This window comes from Hyaena hyaena, unplaced genomic scaffold (assembly GCF_003009895.1).
Source record: "Hyaena hyaena isolate Hyena2069 unplaced genomic scaffold, ASM300989v1 scaffold_521, whole genome shotgun sequence".
Classification (NCBI taxonomy): domain Eukaryota; kingdom Metazoa; phylum Chordata; class Mammalia; order Carnivora; family Hyaenidae; genus Hyaena; species Hyaena hyaena.
In genome coordinates this window covers 168512-169767 of record NW_024081153.1, presented here as the reverse complement: position 1 = coordinate 169767, position 1256 = coordinate 168512, and the positions used below count along the sequence as shown (strand labels likewise).

The 1256-nt window shown below is 40.0% G+C and overlaps 1 pseudogene; it reads left to right on the top strand.

The window, feature by feature from the left end:
• Positions 1-413: 413 nt before the first annotated feature.
• On the top strand, positions 414-981 carry LOC120247414 (annotated as a pseudogene).
• Positions 982-1256: the final 275 nt, after the last annotated feature.

Genomic DNA, 1256 nt, shown 5'->3' with positions numbered 1-1256 from the left:
TATACAGTCCTAGTTGATCAGGGTAGTAGAGAAAGAATAAGGTCAAACAGTCCAAAGCCAAGTTCAAACAAAACCGTAGTCAACTCTCAGTTGTCCTGGTGCAGATTAACTGTAGATCAGATACTGTAGGGACTTGTAACTACCCCTGCTCTGTAGTTAGGCCACTGCGCATTGGTGCTAAATTCTGTCCCTCACAACCCCAGGGGCTGTAGAAGAGTGTTTGAGAACAGGATGGCTGCTGGAGAAAGGATGTGGTCATGAGTATTGGGGAATGATAGCAAATCGATTATTGGCATGAGCTATTGAATAGTTGACTGAATTATCTAACACCCTCCAGAAAGCTTCAAGAGAGAGGCATTTTAAGAAGGAATAAGTAGGGGGTGATTCCAGAAGAAACAAGAAAGTGGCATGAAATGGGGAAGCAAAATAATGTAAAAAAGTATGTAGCCATGAAACAAATGCAGAGATCAGAGCCTTAAAAATAAGGATAGATTAAAACAAAGAAAGAAAAGAAAGATCCCAGTGCACACAAGGAAAGAGGAGCCCCCCCAACATCCTTCCTGCTGCTTCTTAACACACAGCTGAGCCTACTTTTACCTTGTCATGGTTGATACCAACTTTATCAACTTTTCCATAAAAGCCAAACTCAACTTAGTATGGTCAATGATAGAATGTCTATATGCCAAGGGGATCCCTTGTTTAAATGACTGTGCCATGGCCGAAACTGAGAAATTAGGACAGAAGTATTGAGTGGCTCTAAGGTTTGCTAAGGATCCAAGATTTGAATGATTACCATGCACACGCAAAGGAACCTATGCAAATGACTGCTTAATACAAAGAGTAACTCAGCACAAGTGTTACATTGTGGCCACAGTTGACCAGGACCTTCAAGGAAGAATCCAGAAGATCCCTGGATTTTCCATCATGTACATGTCTAACCAGATAATTATGGAGCCCCTCCTTCTAATTCTTAAAAGATAGAGTACCTCTGCTTTCCTTTACCAACTTTTTCTGTTGCCAGTTCATATAGCAATATGCTATAGCATGAATTATTAGTCCACTTACCCATTTGTTCTGTTATGAGCTGAGTATGGTTAAATACACTCGATTTTCGATGTTTTGGGGAAAAAAATAGAAGTAGGAAGCTCATTCATAACGGTCTTTATTCACTACTAAGAGGAGAAGAGAGATAGGTGAATTTGGGAAATGAAAAAGTTATTAATTCGGAATGAATAAAAGAATTCTGGGGGTGCCTG